General features: G+C 37.0%; 1 non-coding gene across 1 annotated transcript; it reads right to left on the reverse strand.

The window, feature by feature from the left end:
- Positions 1 to 17,976: 17,976 nt before the first annotated feature.
- On the reverse strand, positions 17,977 to 18,049 carry TRNAM-CAU (transfer RNA methionine (anticodon CAU)). Its single transcript has one exon. It is a non-coding gene; the product is annotated as a tRNA-Met (tRNA).
- Positions 18,050 to 18,987: the final 938 nt, after the last annotated feature.

Below are 18,987 nucleotides of genomic sequence, written 5' to 3' on the forward strand. Positions count from 1 at the left end.
CTACTAATAAGATTTAATTTTGCGTTGTTCTTTTCTCCGTACACCATTAAAGGTTTTCCTTTTTCACGCACAATGCGAATCGCATTTTTGTAATAAATGACCTCTGCTCTCACATTTTTCAACCAGTCCATGCCAATTATTACATCAAAACTTCCTAACTCGACTGGTATTAAATCAATTTTAAACGTTTCATCCCCCAGTTTAATTTCTCTCTCCCGACATATATTATCTGCTGAAATTAATTTACCGTTTGCTAATTCGAGTAAAAATTTACTATCCAAAGGTGTCAATGGGCAACTTAATTTAGCACAAAATTCTCTACTCATATAGCTTCTATCCGCACCCGAATCAAATAAAACATAAGCAGATTTATCGTCAATAAGAAACGTACCCGTAACAAGCTCCGGGTCTTCCTGTGATTCTGCTGCATTAATATTGAAAACTCTTCCACGGCCCTGCCCATTAGTATTCCCCTGATTCGGGCAATTTCTAGTAATGTGGTCCGGTTTTCCACATTTATAACAAACAGCGTTGGTATTACTTGCTCTGACACTATTCGTTTCGGCATTACTTGTTTCGACATTATTTGTTCCTTTAGTTCTGTTAAACTTTGGTCCGTAGACCTCACACTTTATCGCACTATGACCATTTCTTTTACACCTGTTGCAAAATGTCGTGCAAAACCCCTGATGATTTTCTTCACACCTATGACATGGCTGTTTTTGGTTTTTGTTGCCGTTGTTGTTATTGAGGTTGTTGTTGGGATTGTTATTGTTGTTGAAACGATTGTTGTAGTTGTTGTTGTTATTGGGATGTTTGGTGTATTTATTGTTAGGATTGCGATTATTGTTGCGATTGTTGTTGCGGTTGTTGGGATAGTTGTTGCGATTGTTGTTGTAATTGTTGTTGTTATTGTACTGGTGACTCTTGTCACCGTTTCCCTCCCACTTCCTCTTGAGTTGTTTTATGTTGGCTTCTTCAGCCGCCTGCTCTTTAATTCTTAACTCAATTTGATTTATGAGTTTATAAGCCAATTGACTTGCCTTCTGTATAGAAGCGGTCTCGTGTGAACTTACATCTTCTTGAATCCTTACTGGTAACCCTTTTACACACGCGTCGATCTTCTCTTCTTCATCTTCGAATGCTCCCGGACACAATAGGCACAACTCTGTGAATCATCGTTCATATGTGGTAACGTCGAACCCTTGTGTTCGTAACTCTCTAAGTTCTGCCTTGAGTTTATTGACTTCGTTTCTAGGACGGTACTGCTCGTTCATCAATTGCTTGAATGCCGACCATGGTAGTGCGTAAGCAGCATTTTGTCCTACCTGTTCAAGATAGGTGTTCCACCACGTTAACACAGTACCTGTGAAGGTATGCGTAGCGTACTTAACTTTGTCCTCTTTAGTACACTTACTTATGGCAAACACCGATTCGACCTTCTCGGTCCACCGTTTCAATCCAATTGGTCTTTCGGTTCCATCAAATTCCAAAGGTTTGCAGGAAGTGAATTCTTTGTAGGTGCATCCTACACGATTTCTTGCGCCGTTAGCTGCATTGCTAGATTCAGAGTTATTGTTGGTATGTAACGCAGCCTGTACTGCAGCTATGTTTGCAGCAAGAAAAGTACGAAATTCCTCTTCGCTCATATTCATGGTTTGTCGAGTAGTCGGTGCCATTTTCGTCAAAATAGTCAACTGAATTGAGTTAATCATACAGAATATTAAGAGTAGTCAATAGTATTTCGTAGCATAATATGAACTCATTTATAAAAGCTTTTTCTTCATATTAGCGTTTTATAAGTTTAAATTCGGGTACTACCTACCCGTTAAGCTCATACTTAGTAGCTAATATACAATTCAACTACTACAATTCCATATGAAAAACTGATTATAATAATATATCATATACAAATATTCTTCAAACTTACAACTTCGCTATATTACATATAACATGAAATATATTACACTTTGATACAGGACAGTTTTGAAGATAAATCTAGTTAATACGCAAGTTGTTCAGCAAAGGAAATAAAGACACGTAATTCATAAGTCCAGAAACAAGTCATGCATTCCGTTTTTACTAAGATGAATTCCCATCCTTGGTCTTGTGGAAAATAACCGTTATGACCATTGGCTAGGCAGCATGTTGTAATGTCGTCAAAAGGACGAGGGTTTCGTAATGTCCAACAGGCCCGTAATAATCTAAAAACCTTGTTTCTCACCCCAACTACTGAATCCGTCACTTGTGGAAAGGTTTTATTTAAAAGTTGTAACCCGATATTCTTTTTCTCACTTTGGTAAGAAGCGAACATCACTAACCCGTAAGTATAACATGCTTCTTTATGTTGCATGTTAGAAGCTCTTTCTAACTCATGAAATCCTATGTTGGGATATGTTGAGTCAAAATAGGTTATTAACCCGTAGCGTAAAATTGCATTTGGGTTCCCCGCATTTAATGCTTTAAAGAAAACACGGCGTAACTTACGGTCTCCCCAATGTGATATACCCCACCTATCAAAGGAAAGCCTTTTATAAACTAAGGCATTTCTGGAAAGTCTTTCAAATGTTTGACAAGTTAATTTCGCCATAACTAAATTTGTTGATGAACTCTGACCGACTCTAGACAAGATTTCCTCAATCATATCCTCTGGTAGGTCTTCTAAAATATTCGGTTGTCTACCCTTAACGTCCATTTTGTTTTTATACTGTAAAATAGACAAGGATTAGATTCATAAAAGATAATTAACAAACAATACAAGCAATTTTTACATAGAACATAAAAGTACAAGCACACTATAATACATATAATACACAACATGATTACAACTCCCTAATCTGAATCACTGGTTTCTTCTTCTTCGGACTTGGTTTGCTTTCCTAATTTTCCAGGGATATATGGTGTTCCTCTAATACGAGCCGTCATTTTCCACAATGGTTTAGAAAAACCAGGTGGTTTAGAGGTTCCCGGGTCATTGTTACACTTTAGGAAATACGGATGTTGCCGATACATATAAAGCTCATCGGGGTTGGAATCGGGTTTCTCTATTTTTATACCTTTTCCCTTATTATTTTATTTTGCTATATTAAATTGGGTCGAGTTGATTTCTATAACATCATCGGAATCCTCATCGGGATCCGATTCATCGAAAAATTGGTAATCTTCCCAATATTTTGCTTCCTCGGCAGAAACACCATTGACCATTTTTAACTTTGGTCCGTTGGTTGAGGATTTTCTTTTATTTGAACGATTTACTGTAGGTATCACTATTTCTTCCTCTGGAACCTCTTCTTCTTCTGGTTCCTCCTCTTCCGATTCATCCTCTTCTGGTTCCTCCTCTTCCGGTTCCTCTTCGGGAATTTGTGAATCTTCCCAAAATATATTCGACGCTTCATTATTATTAGGTGAATCAATGGGATTTGTACTAGAGGTAGACATCTATCACACAATATCAAACACATTAAGAGGTTAATATATCACATAATATTTACATGTTAATAATATATAGTTTCCAACAAAAGTGTTAAGCAATCGTTTTTTAAAGAAAACACGGTCGAAGTCCAGACTCACTAATGTATCCTAACAAACTCGATAAGACACACTAATGCAAATTTCTAGTTCTCTAATACCAACGCTCGGATACCAACTGAAATGTCCCGTTCATATTGATTATAAACGTTCCATATTAATTGATTTCTTACCGAGGTTTTGACCTCTATATGAGACGTTTTTCAAAGACTGCATTCATTTTTAAAACAACCATAACCTTTATTTTATCTATAAAGGTTTAAAAATCATTACGTAGATTATCAAATAATGATAATCTAAAATATACTGTTTACACACGACCATTACAAAATGGTTTACAATAAGAATATATTAAATCAAAAATAAGTTTCTTGAATGCAGTTTTTACACAATATCATACAAGCATGGACTCCAAATCTTGTCCTTATTTTAGTATGCAACAGCGGAAGCTCTTAATAGTCACCTGAGAATAAACATGCTTAAAACGTCAACAAAAATGTTGGTGAGTTATAGGTTTAACCTATATATTTATCAAATCATAATAATAGACCACAAGATTTCATATTTCAATATACATCCCATACATAGAGATAAAAATCATTCATATGGTGAACACCTGGTAACCGACATTAACAAGATGCATATAAGAATATCCCCTATCATTCCGGGAAATCCTTCGGACATTATAAAAACGAATTCGAAGTACTAAAGCATCCGGTACTTTGGATGGGGTTCGTTAGGCCCAATAGATCTATCTTTAGGATTCGCGTCAATTAGTAGATCGGTTTACTAATTCTTAGTCTACCAAGCAAAAGGGGCAAATTCGGCTTCGATCATTCACCCATATAATGTAGTTTCATTTACTTGTGTCTATTTCGTAAAACATTTATAAAACTGCATGTATTCTCATCCCAAAATATTAGATTTTAAAAGTGGGACTATAACTCACTTTCATAGATTTTTACTTCTTCGGGAAGTAAGACTTGGCCACTGGACAATTCACGAACCTATACAAATATGTACATATATATCAAAGTATGTTCAAAATATATTTACAACATTTTTTAATACGTTTTAATGTTTTAAGCTTATTAAGTCAGCTGTCCTCGTTAATAACCTACAACTAGTTGTCCATAGTTAGATGTACAGAAATAAATAAATATAAATTATCTAGGATCAATCCACGACCCAGTGTATACAAGCCTCAGGCTAAATCACAACTCAAACTATATATATTATTTTGGAATCAACCTCAACCCTGTATAGCTAACTCCAACATTACTGCATATAGAGTGTCTATGGTTGTTCCAAAATATATTATATAGATGGGTCGATATGATATGTCAAATCATTGTATACGTGTTGTGATGACCCGGGAATTTCCGACCAAATTTAAACTTGAATCTTATATGGTTTCGACACGATAAGCAAAGTCTGTAATGTTGAATCTCAAAATTTTTGTAACTATGTTCATGTATTCATTTCAACCTTTGACCATCCTCGACGATTCACGAACCATTTTATTGTAAATAGAAATGTATATATATATAACTATACATGTAAATAAATTATATATTATAAATATATATATGAACTATTATGTGATTTAGAAAGTATATTTAAACTTTTTATTTAAAACTATTTATTCAAATATAGAGAGTAGGTTGAATATACATAATTTATCAACGATTAACAAAGTATTAAATGAATAAGGTTATACTTTGAGCTTAATTATTTTAATGTATATAATTAATACATTCATCTAAGTAATAAAACTGGACATATAAAACATAATTATATATAGTAAATTGAATATGTATATGATGTATAAACATAAATATTATAATATGTATATCGATAAAATGTATAAATATTAAATATATATTATTAAATAAGTATTAAATAATACATAATATGTAATATTAAAATCAAATTGTAAATGCTATACTAATACTATTATTATTACTTTCACTATTATCATTAAATATTAACATTAATATATGTCTTATTAACATTATTATAACATAAGATATATAGATACACAAATTTAAAACATGTAAGTTTGTGATATTTTATTATTAGTATTATTAATAGATGTTATTACTACCATTTATCATTAACGATCATTATTATTAAAATTTATTATTTTCATTGTTATTAAGACACAAGTTATTATCATTATCATTAATACTGTTATTTGTATTATTTCGATTAACATTATTTTGATATTTTTATTAATAACATAATTATTGATTATTAATATTATTTAAATATAGAATATAGAATAAATAATATAAAAAGACATAAATTAGGTAGAATCAATTATCTGTATTCATTATTTCTGCCTCCCTATTTAGGTCATGACCTTTGTCATCTATCAATAACCCTATAAACTTTTTAGCTAATTATTTTTTTTGCTTTATCAATTGATCACAAGCTCATTATATATTATCAAATTACTAATAGTTGTAAAGGAAAAACACAACAGATAGATAAGCTCGATACACTCAGCTCTTATATTTTTTTTTTCAAAACTCGAATTTGAGTCATATTCAAAAATGTAAAAATACAAAGTTGTTAGGAATGTTTTACTCAAACTTTCTTCAAAATTTCAAGAATAAATTCGTTATATCAAGCTTTAATTGTCGAGTCAAAGTTTGAGTTCCAAAAAGTCAAACAAAATGTTCTTGGCAAAATTCGAGTTCAATTCAAAGTTTTGGATCCAATTGAGGTTACAAAAAGTTCATACGTTTGATTTGAAACCAAGTTCATGTTATAACAATCTTCTAAAACACAGTAAAAATCGAAAACAATAAAAAAAAAAAAATTGCGACGGCAGTCGCTGTAACTTTTCTTATAATTTTTTTTTTTGTTTAATAAATTTGGAAATACAATATGATTTGGTTAATTTTTTTTCTGTAATTCCTAAAATTCAAATCATTAGTATTTGGTTCGAACTCTGTGTTTGGTAATGTTGAAGATGATGATGACATATAATCTAAATAATACGGGTTATATATATATATTCGAAATGGATATTAATCCAGAAAAAGGGCAACAGCCCAATGGTTTAGGAGGGTGTTAGTGTGTACTCAGGTGGTCACGGGTTCGAGCCCGGGCGTGGGCAGTTTTCTTTGAATCTTTTTCTTTGGGAGGTAGTTTCTTATTTTTATTTATTATTATTATTATTACATTACAAGTATTATTGCTATTATTATTATTATTATTATTATTATTATTATTATTATTATTATTATTATTATTATTATTATTAAGAATTAAGTACTAATATCAAAAATTATTATTTTTCACTACCATTGTTATTAAATTATTTATTATATCAAAAACTACTGATATCATCATTATAAGGTTTATAATTAAAACTATCATTAATATTATTATTAACAACATTACTAACTTTAATATTAGTAACTGTAAGTATTATCATTATTATCATTTTTACCATTACAAATAATATTTTGGTATTATTATAATTACTAATTTTAACAAACAAAGGTTATATATATATATATATATATATATATATATATATATATATATATATATAGTTATATATATATATATATATATATATATATATATATATATATATATATATATATATATATATATATATATATATATATATATATATATATATATATATATATAACTATATAACAAAACAAGATTCTAATATTTTGAATATAAGTTATTAATATAAATAATTATATGATTAATAATAATATATATATTTATTCGATTACGAGAATATGTGCTAATGTATATACAAATGATATAGGTTCGTGAATCCAAGGCCAACCCTGCATTGTTCAATTGTTCAATATAGTTATATGTATTTTTACTACAAAAAACATTAGGTGAGTTTCATTTGATTCCCTTTTTACTCTTTGCATTTTTGGGACTGAGAATACATGCAACTTTTATAAATGTTTTACGAAATAGAGACAAGTAATCGAAACTACATTCTATGGTTGAATGATCGAAATCGAATATGCCCCTTTTAGCTTGGTAGCCTAAGAATTGGGGAACAGACACCCTAATTGACGCGAATCCTAAAGATAGATCTATTGGGCCCAACAAGCCCCATCCAAAGTACCGGATGCTTTAGTACTTCGAAATTTATATCATGTCCGAAGGAGGATCCCGGAATGATGGGTATATTCTTATATGCATATTGTGAATGTCGGTTACCAGGTGTTCAATCCATATGAATAATATTTTTGTCTCTATGCATGGGACGTATATTTATGAGAAATGGAAATATGAAATCTTGTGGTCTATTATAATGATGGAAATGATTATTTATGTTAAACTAATGAACTCACCAACCTTTTGGTTGACACTTTAAAGCATGTTTATTCTCAGGTATTAAAGAAATCTTCTGCTGTGCACTTACTCACTTTAAAGATATTACTTGGAGTCATTCATGACATATTTCAAAAGACGTTGCATTCGAGTCGTCGCGTTCATCAAGATTATTATTAAGTCAATTATAGTAAGATATATTATAAAATGGTATGCATGTTGTCAACTTTTGATGTAATGAAAGATTGTCTTTTAAAAAATGAATGCAATGTTTGTAAAATATATCATATAGAGGTCAAGTACCTTGCGACGTAATCAACTGTTGTAAATCGTTTATAATCGATATGGACTTCGTCCGGATGGATTAGGACGGGTCGTTTCATGTGTCTATGGTATCCCAAGATTACATAATATATATTAGAATATATGAATAATACAATATAAGTTTGTTAAGTTATGATTTGTATAGAATTGTTACAATATTTCCCGTAGCTACAACAATCAAAAAATATCCAATCTTGTTTTACCCATAACTTCTTCGTTTTAAATCCGTTTTGAGTGAATCAAATTGCTATGATTTTATATTGAACTCTATTTTATGAATCTATACAGAAAAAGTATAGGTTTATAGTCGTAAATATAAGTTACAAGTCATTTTTGTAAGAGGTAGTCATTTCAGTCGAAAGAACGACGTCTTGATGACCATTTTGAAAAACATACTTTCACTTTGAGTTTAACCATGATTTTTGGATATAGTTTCATGTTCATAAGAAAAATCATTTTCTCAGAAGAACAACTTTTAAATCAAAGTTTATCATAGTTTTTAATTAACTAACCCAAAACAGCCCGCGGTGTTACTACGACGGCGTATATCCGGTTTTACGGTTTTTTTCTTGTTTTCAGGTTTTAAATCATTAAGTTAGCATATCATATAGATATAGAACATGTGTTTAATTGATTTTAAAATTCAAGTTAGAAGGATTAACTTTTGTTTGCGAACAAGTTTAGAATTAACTAAACTATGTTCTAGTGATTACAAGTTTAAACCTTCGAATAAGGTAGTTTTATATATATGAATCGAATGATGTTATGAACATCATTACTACCTCAAGTTTAGTAGGTAAACCTACTGGTAGTGACAAGAAATGATCTAGCTTCAAAGGATCTTGGATGGCTTGAAAGTTCTTGAAGTAGGATCATGACACAAAAATAAGTTCAAGTAAGATTTTTACTCGAATTAAGATAGTTTATAGTTATAGAAATTGAATCAAAGTTTGAATATGATTATTACCTTGAATAAGAAAGATAACCTACTGTAAATAAAAAAGGTTTCTTGATCTTAGATGATTACTTGGAATGGATTAGAAAGCTTGGATGTAAACTAGTAAACTTGAAAGGATTTTCAAAGTGTTCTTGAAGTGTTCATCCTAAGATGATTATAGCTTGATTCTTGAAGTAATTTTTGATGAATATGATGATTAACTACTGGAAAAATTCGTTCATAAGTGTGTGTGTGTGTGTGTGTTGAGAGAGAATTAGAAAGAGAATTGGAAGTGAAATGGAGTGAATGATGAGTGGTAAGTGGTGAGTGATGAGTGAGGTTAAAAGGAGTTCTAGTTAGTTGACTAGTTCATGGTAGAAGTTAAAATTGATTAGTCATACATGTCATAATCAAAAGTGGAATCCCATGCTAGTTCCTATTGGTATATACCCACAGTAAGTACGTCTAGAAGCTGTGTATAATACGGATATGAATACGACTAGAATTCTTGATGAAAAAAGAATGGGAATGTAATTGTACCCATTTTTGTTAAGTATTAGTGTTTTGATATATGTCTTGAAGTATTCCAAAAGTATATTAATACATCTAAATACACTACATGAATATACATTTTAACTGAGTCGTTAAGTCATCGTTAGTCGTTACATGTAAGTGTTGTTTTGAAACCTTTAAGTTAACGATCTTATTTAATGTTGTTAACCCATTGTTTATTATATCTAATGAGATGTTAAATTATTATATTATCATGATATTATGATATATTAATATATCTTAATATGATATATATACATTTAAATGTCGTTACAACGATAATCGTAACATATATGTCTCGTTTCGAAATCCTTAAGTTAGTAGTCTTTTTTTTTTACATATGCAGTTCATGGTTAACATACTTAATGATATATATATAATTATCATTTTATCATGTTAAATATAGTGTAACATTATCTTAATATGATACATATGTATTTAGTAAGACGTTGTAATAACGATAATCGTTATATATATCGTTTCGAGTTTCTTAACTTAGTAGTCACATTTTTATGTATATAACTCATTGTTAATATACTTATGGAGATACTTACTTATCATAATCTCATGTTAATTATATGTATATCCATATATATATTGTCATGTCGTTTTTACAAGTTTTAACGTTCGTGAATCGCCGGTCAACTTGGGTGGTCAATTGTCTACATGAAACTCATTTCAAATAATCAATTCTTAACAAGTTTGATTGCTTAACATGTTGGAAACACTTAATCATGTAAAAATCAATTTCATTTAATATATATAAACATGGAAAAGTTCGGGTCACTAGAACAATGCCACCTTAAATCGTTTTTTTAGTCTTCATCATTTACTCCCCTTTCTTTTAGTAGGCGCCAGTCTTCTTCATCTGGCCGCATTGCATCAATATGGATCAAATAATCCATTGGGTGTACATTCAGAGATGGATAAAATTGCTTCTTACCCTTATTTTTATGTAAAGGATCTAGTAGGTTGGGTAGCTTTTTCTATCTTTTCTTCCATTCTTATTTTTTATGCTCCTAATGTTTTGGGGCATCCTGACAATTATATACCTGCTAATCCGATGCCCACCCCACCTCATATTGTACCGGAATGGTATTTCCTACCGATCCATGCCATTCTTCATAGTATACCTGACAAAGCTGGAGGTGTAGCCGCAATAGCACCAGTTTTTATATGTCTGTTGGCTTTACCTTTTTAAAAGTATGTATGTACGTAGTTCAAGTTTTCACCTGATTCACCAAGGAATATTTTGGTTGCTTTTGGCGGATCGCTTACTACTAGATTGGATCGGATGTCAACCTGTGGAGGCACCATTTGTGACTATTGGACAAATTTCCCCTTTTGTTTTCTTCTTGTTCTTTGCCATAACGCCCATTCTGGGACGAGTTGGAAGAGGAATTCCTAATTCTTACACGGATGAGACTGCCTGAAAAGTGAGAAATTCTGACACCCATCATTTTCGAGTGAGTATTACACCAAGAATTGACAAGCCTTTAATTGTACGAGTTGTACGTTTTCTATTTCTTACGTGACTTTGATGAAAGAAAGCATTCCGGGAACAGGAATAAGAGTAAAGGCCTTCCTTGTCATTGTAGTAGGCTTGTTTGCAAGAGAAAAGAAGCAGCTTCAACGATGCAATCAGACCTGTGAGAGTAAGTATGAGAAGCCAGTCTGTCTGCAATTGAGTTGCCTTGTCTATAGATGTGAGAAACCATCATGCCAGAAGACAATAAGCTGATGCATTCTCTGATCAAGTAAAGCACATGTCAAGGGGTGGAGTGGATATAAGACCAAGGATGGAGTCCACCATAACTTTGGAATCAGATCCGATGTCATTCACTTGGATGCCCTTATCAGAACATATTTTGAACCCATCTCTGAGAGCTCTAGTCTCAGCCATCATGTTAGTACCATTGTGATAGAATGAAGAGAAGGAAAAAAATTTGACCTTAACTCTCTCTCAGGATACCACCACCTGTACTCTCTCCCATAGCAGCTGATCTATCTATGTTGAGTTTGGTACATTTTGGGGGAGGAGGATTTGATCCATATCCCACTTTGATTTCCCTTCGGGCTCCTTATTCTGAGACTGTTCTTTATCACGGCTCTTCTGAGGCTTTCCAACCAACCCTGTTGACTCGAAGTATTCAACCCCCATTCTCCTAGCCATCAAATTCCTCCGCTGCCATCTTCGCTTTTGGCTCCTTGTCATTTGATCTGGGGGAATCAACCTCGAAGAAGGGAGCCTAGGATCGTAGTTTGGCCTGTGTTCCAAAGTCAATGCTAAAATTCCAGCTTCAAGCGTTCTGCAGCTCATAATCATATTATGGAAAATGAGGCGTGGGAAAACGGCACCAATTCTGTCCAATAACAGCAAAAACCTCATTTTTCAGTCCTTCGGCCTTCGCAAACAAACAGTCCGGCCAACCCAAGTAATCCCCCATAACATCAATCAGTACCACAAAAGGCTCAAAATATGACTAAGTCTTGCAGAGCTGGGGATAAAGGAACAGCAGGATTACAACATTGTACATGATCAATCATAATGCGGGAGCGCAGAGCCTTTAAGAGATAGGGGGTGCGGGAGCAGAGTACTTAATACTAATGATTCCCTGCGGTTTTTCATGCAGATTTGACCACGGTGTGCACCCCCCTTAACTTAACCCCTATTACGTAAGGGGGACCTTCGGCGGGATAAAAGAGAGTGCAGGAAAAGCAGCTACAGATACAGGACAAAAGAAGGAGTGGCGCACTTAAAGAGTAAAAAAGTCCATCGTAGCGCAAAAGAGCATCCCGCAGAAAGAGGATCCCACGGAAATTTTCCCCTTTTCTGTCCAGCTGAAAAATGGAATGGAATAGTCTAAGATGCTTAATAGCTCCAACAAGCGCGAAAGCCGTTGCTTCTTGCTTTCGATCCCAAGCCTACTTTTGCTTAGTAAGGTTGCTTCTTTTTATATCTCCTTAAATAAAGGCGAAAGGTTGCTTGCTTTACTTTGAGAAAGAAGTAGAAATAAGGTATTATATAAAAATGTAAAGGCGCGTTAGCGCTTTTTTTTTCAATAAGGGGCGGAGCATGAAGAAGCGAGCCTATCAGAGAAAAAAGTGCTAGTTGTAGCACGCTAGCGCGCATTTGACTAAAAACATGGAAAGTCAAGGCTCTGGGTAACGAGTGGGAGGGAGCCTTGACTTGAAGCATTGTATAAGTGCTTAAGGCTCCTTCAGGCCATGGCCACAACTATCATATAAGGCAAGGCTTGGAAGCAAGCTACCTGCGCCTATCGGCGGGAACTGGGCTTGGCTTGGTTAGTAGTGCCCGCCCATTCTTTCTCGCCCGCCTACCAACCCATGAATTCTTCAGAGCGGGCTGGCAGGCCGGGCGTACGGGAACCGTCGAAGAAGTGCCTCAACGCGCCGCAGCCACTATTTTACTTTGACTCCTTTTATGCAATTATGAATTCCACGTAAATTTATCGATTCCGAGGCAACTTATCCTTTTGGAGCTGACGTAACAAACTACGCGATCCTCCCAACGAAGCCAACATAAATCCGATCCGAATAAAAAAATAAAAGGCAGTTTCATTATGGTAGTATACCAGCCACATGTTCTGGAACTAGAAGTTCCAATCGGAGCATATAGATCCGTAAATGGATTTGTATGTATAGCCACTTCAGTCATGTTCGTCGTTTCTTGAAAGTATCTTTTTTCTGGGAACATGGTCAACCAGAAATTCTTATGTTCGCGATTCTTCATCCACCGATGCAGAAAATGCTCCAGTTTTCCATTCTCATATGAGGCCGAAAATTTTATTAGCAACAGGTCGACACGAAGTGATTCATCATCCTCAAACATGAGCCGATCATTAGTTAGGGACGGTTTATAGATCAGAAAATTCCCACAAATCGAATGAGAAGTGGGTCCATGTAAATAATCGAGACCTTGCAAATAACAACGCTCCTTCCCTATATGGAATTGGAACCCAAAGGCAATCGTTTAGTGAACTGTATCTTCTTTGTGTTAGTTAACCTAAGCAGCACCCTTACTGCTGGGGTGGGGCTCGGCCTCCGAACCGTACGTGGGACGAGTTTCTGCCTCATACAGCTCGGGCCAAAACCCAGGGGAAGTTTAGGAGAGATGGAGAGAGCCAGCAGCTGACAGTTGGGGCGGGGATAAGCTTCCTTCTTCACAAGCTTATCCCTCCAAAAAAAATGACCCGATAGCGCTTCCCATTTTTTCTATTCCATCCCATTCCATTCCGGGACAGACGGCTAATACTAATCTAATAAGTGAAGTAGTCGTCGTCTGACCAATCGGCTCGGACACCAGACCGCCCGTGCCCGCCCATTTTGTCTCGCCCTAAATGGAATCCCTTAGTTACGCTGCGCCCCGACCCGAGTCCCCACGTCCGCTTTTCTCCGCCCGAAACCCAAGAAGTTGGCTTTGCCAACACAACATTAGGGCCGTCCCCTTCATTCTATACTGACCCTGCCCCGGGCTGGCTTTTTGGGAAGCCCGTCCCTACCGTGCTCACGGCTCGGCTGGCCTGCCTGCGGTAGTGGGAATTATCCCATTCCCTGGTCAAAGACTTGGTTGGATGCGGGATCTACTCCACGAGGAGCGGTACGGACGTAGATGATATCATCACGACCTCTTTTTTCGTACCGTTAGGGATGCTTAACGCCACTTCGCCAACTGGCATTACATGCGCTTTCGTGTCTCTCAGTGTGGTCAGCACTGGGTGTTTCCGAGCAGCGAGGCTTACACCCATTCGCATTAGTTCATCCAAAGTTCCATACCCTAATGCACGAATTATTGAATAAGCCATCTTCCTATCAAGGTTAAGGAGTCAACTGAGCATCTCAGCGGCGGGATTGAATACCCAGATCGAATCAGAGTTCACGCCGCCCGCCCTGAACAAATAGGAGGCGTGGTCCATAGGTCGCACATAAGCCGCCGGGTCGCACGACAGAAGAACACCCAACATAAAGATGCACACTCCTCCATGTGAAATATTCATCTTCAATGGAGCTTTTTTGTAGTAGTCGTGACCAACAGCCATCAGCTGTCGGCTCGTTGGTAAGGTGAGAGCTTCAAGCCCGATTTCTGGTGGCACACCTCCCACAAAAGCACCGCCCGACGAAGGGGGACGGGTAAAGCTACAGGCCCAAAAACTTCAACCCTTCTTTCTAAATGGGGGTGCCCAGGGTACCTCATCTTGTCATTTCATCCTTGCTCATTCCCGTTAGGCTGAAGTCTTTGGCCTTTCCTTCTCCGTGCCCGCTCACGCTTCACTGACATATCGCGTGGTAAAGAGAAGAAAGTACGAAAGAATAGTAAGCGGAGCACACTGCAGAAAGATTCTAAATATGAGAAATCCCCCTTTTTTCGATAAGAAGGAAATGAAGAACAGGAACGAAATGAAATAAGGCCTTTCTAGCTCTAGTTTTGGATGAGCTTCTCCCAATTATGTCTGGTAATAGAATAGGTCGGCTTGCTCTGACCAAGACTCCGCTTTTTGCTCCGTCCGTGGAGCGTATGAATTTCCTGGAATGTAGATAGACCAAAAGAGGGAATGAAGGGATAGGAATAGGAATTATAGTACCATTAGAAGAAGGGGCACCTATGGGAACATCTCTACTGACAAACTATTTCAATAGTACGGGTGCTGCTGTGCCACGAGGCACGACCATGGAAGTAATGAAAAAGAAAAAGTTATGTAGTTGCACCATCTGTTCTATCCGTTCGAGTTTTGCTTCTATAGAGAAGATGAGACACTCAAAATGAAAGTGTTCGCAACGCATACTGAAAGGGTACCGATGAAGCTGACCATTAATGACTAGTTCGAAGCCCACGGAGCAGTTCTGAAAGAACGTAGTGGTGAACGAAGTTGACTTTGACTTATAGCATTTCTCCTTCTCTTAGATGAAGGCTTATCCATGAATCCGAACTTGAAGAACTTGAGGGCATAGGATTCAATCCAGCCACAGGTTCTCCCTATGGCTACCTTGTTGCGAACGAAAGACCGAATCTCTATTCTTCCAGCAATCTTCTTTTGATGATAAAAAAGAAAGAAGAGAAAGAACTGGGAGTTGGCGCCTACATAACTAATTTCTTGCTTACCAAGCCATCCTGGCAAAGCTCCTCCAGTTCGATTATGATTCTTGACTTTACTTATTATAAAAACAACTCACTATCCAAATGAAAGACGATTGATTATCTACCCAAGAAGATAGAGAGTCCCACATACGAGAAAAGGTCACAAATAGAGTTGAACCAAGTAACATTGCAAAGTCATAATGATAGTAGGGTCGGGATATCCCCGCCCTCCGAACCGGACGTGAGGTTCTCCCCTCATCCGGCTCTCCGCAGGGGAATCTCCACTCACTGCTTCCCCTAATATCCTCCCTTTACCACATCATGGGGGTTTACAGGAGATCCCAGAGGCTCGCTCAGAAAGGCTGCTATACCATACCTTTTGACTTAACTCTACTCTAGTAGTCACTAGACTCACTATAGTAGTCCGTCCGGCTGCTCTTGCTGAAATCATTACTCTTCATTCTCCCGTGCTCTAGCAATTGTGCTCCCTAGACCACTACCATGTAGTTAGGTAGGGACAATCAATCCTGGAATCTAGGAATGAATGGGGATCCCTATCAATATCAAAATGAAGAAAATAGAATGAAATATATTACCTTTCTCTCACTCAATAGATGTATCTGGTCTGATATGGTACAGTACAATACGAGACAATGGAATGCAATGGGATAGATGGTAGAGGGCTGCCTGCACCCAAAAGCGATGATTCACTTGTCCCCTTGTCCATAGGGACCTCGTGGCATACAACCGAAACGACTCCCGCTAGATAGCCGCCCCTTTCTCTCTTTTTACAGCCTCGTGGACGGACGAAAGAAAGTAAGTTACAGTGAAGGCTCGCGAAGTAGACAGCAAGCTAGAGCTTCTCAGCCCCCTATTCTATTAGTCAAGCGCTAGCGCGCCCCTCTCTCTAAAGGGGCATAAGCACTTTACTCGCTAGGGGATGGGATTCATTCACTTGCATTCCTGCTAGCACTACAAAAAGCTCCGGTCTTAACGCCCCTACTACTGTTGTGCAGCCTTTCCTCGGGTTCGTAGAGTCGGGTTTCCCGTTTACCCACAACAGAGGAGCCGCCATCACCAGGTAGGCGGCCACGGGTCATAACGCACTCTTCGCACAACAAATCCACTTTGAAGTTGACTTATTCGCTCGGCCAATCATCGGAATATGTACGAGATACCATAAGGGCCCAATATCTCAATAGCACCTTTGTCTAAAGCTTTGAATGAAACTTCATATCCAAAACGTAGGAACGATCTGACTAGAAAGTCATTAAAAACTTGATCGAAGAACCAGCGTTTATTGAAGAAGCTATAGAGTCGATTACAAAAAGTACTAGTTTGAAAGGCTCGTTGGAATTGATCCGCTACTAGATTTACATTATACGCAACAGAAGCACCAGAAGTACTAAATGGAATAGGTATTAGTTTGGTAATGGTTGGAGCAGCAAACTCGGATTCGGCAAGAATCTCATTTTTTGGTAGTACGAAGGGGGAATTAGCCCACAAATTGGATAGGGGTCAAGACGCTGTCGGGCGCCGGCGGTTAACTCAAGTGCCCCCCGAACCACGTGAAATGGTTGCCTATTACACGGCTCATTAACTCTGCCTGGAGTGGTGGTACCTATTATTCGTCGGCGGGGGCGGTCCGGCGATACGTAGATGACTTTTGGCTGGTACAACCACTCGATTGTCCACTTCTAATAAACATAATTGTGCCAATTCCAGTTTTGAACTACCGCAGACTTGTTTCATAGTTTTCAACTGAGCGGCAGACCCAACACGACTGACAGATAAGATGACGTTAATTAAACTAGGAGTCTAATTTGGTAATGGGCGGTTCATTTTTCTAGTGAATTTTAGGATCGCAACTTCCTGCGTAATCCGTGCCAGTAGTGATATCCTAATTCGGCTACCTCTCCCACTCATCAAGGCAGAACATTAGAAAGGTAAACTATTGCCAAGAGAGACCGGGGAACGCTCTGCCCCTTCACCTGCAAAAGGATCCGTTACCGGAGTGCTGCTTCTCAAGGCCATCTGAGTCAGAACAACCCCGTCGGGGCGATCCAGCTACCCGGAATTTTTACTATTATTCTACAACCATTGAATCGTACTAGCTTCGTTACAGACTTGATACTGAACTGTTCACCATTCGAACATTCGCTAGCTGGCAACACAATTTTTACCACCCAAAAAAAGATCTCAAGTGATTAGGCGGGGACAGGATTCGAACCTGTAGTCTTCAGATCATGAGCCTGATGAGTTGACCATTCCTCCACCCCGCTTCATCCATTCCCATTCCAAAAAGTCCTTCTTCGATCTAAAGGTGTGTTAAGCATATAGTCATTTTGGTTACAGACGGGTTCTGTTTCCGATTAGACTAAGAACCTTCCGTCTAAGAAACCTGCAACACTTCTCCCCCTGTCATGTATTGGCTCTCTCTCTCTCTTTCCGCTGATAGAGCAGTTTGCTAGTTTGCATTCCTCTATCTGAATCTCTAACACTAACAGGCGACAATCACCAACTTCATCACTGCCTTCTTGTGACACATCGATTGGGTTCCCACCCCAGCTCTGAGTTAACTATTTCAGAGCTCTATCCCTTTCTTTCTCCCAATGCCGCTTAGCCGGGTCTAGTTTTCCTCTCACCCGGAAGGTGGATAACTCCTTGGTCTTACGAGTCACTTACGCTAACTCAAGCAGGTACCGGGAGGGACATCTTAGGCAGTAGAATCGAGCGGTGCCGTTCAGTGACTACATACGAGTTTATGAATCAATGAAATTTCCTCTTCTATTGTAGCGATACGAACTCAGAAGCAATAGTAAAAGAAGCTATCATCTCCGGGGAGTCAGATGATTGTCTGGACTGGTTCTTTTGAGGGAGGCCTATAAATTTCACGGGTCCAAGCTTAATTGATTCTTTTTAAAACTAGCTCCTGTAACCAATCTCACCATTAGCATTTTCATCATTCTAATGGAAACTCAATTCTGTGGATTAAAGCCCTTCTTTAAAGAAGTCCTCTAACTAGATCAGCTAAGTAGGTAGCTTCGCTCAATTGATTCTATAACTCACCATAGCAAGGTAAGCTGCTATGTCTGAGTCGTTACTAACAACCGAGAAGCCAGTCTCTTAGCTGATAGCTCATCGGATCATGCAGCTCCAGAAGGAAGTCCGAACTCAAAGCCAGTGTCTGAGCCTTAGTAGACTGGAAGTCAGATAAGGT

The sequence above is a fragment of the Rutidosis leptorrhynchoides genome, chromosome 6 (assembly GCF_046630445.1).
Source record: "Rutidosis leptorrhynchoides isolate AG116_Rl617_1_P2 chromosome 6, CSIRO_AGI_Rlap_v1, whole genome shotgun sequence".
NCBI classification, from domain to species: domain Eukaryota; kingdom Viridiplantae; phylum Streptophyta; class Magnoliopsida; order Asterales; family Asteraceae; genus Rutidosis; species Rutidosis leptorrhynchoides.